The following is a 357-nucleotide window of genomic DNA, read 5'->3' on the forward strand; positions in this document are numbered from 1 at the left end:
TTATGACAGAAATTACTAGCCATTATATTTACTAACTGTAGAAAATAATAGGAATTAAATGAAGAAATAATATCTTATTAGAATGTGTCTTATCAGACAGAGTAAATAAATCCCTAAGATGCATTGCCCAATCAGCTTCATCGAATCGAATGCGCGCTCAACGTGTCCCAAGCTTAAGGCCTGACATATATAGCTGCTTGAAGGAAATATTTGCTTTCGTGTCAAGCGGGTCCTTGCCACCCGGTCGTCGGGTATATTCGGTTTGGCATAAGCGCCGTTACAACATCGCTCGGTATATTTCAACGAAGATTTTTCTCTTTTCATAGCTAATTTTTCTGTTGATTTTAGTTTGCGTTC

This window comes from Penaeus monodon, chromosome 25 (assembly GCF_015228065.2).
Source record: "Penaeus monodon isolate SGIC_2016 chromosome 25, NSTDA_Pmon_1, whole genome shotgun sequence".
NCBI lineage: Eukaryota > Metazoa > Arthropoda > Malacostraca > Decapoda > Penaeidae > Penaeus > Penaeus monodon.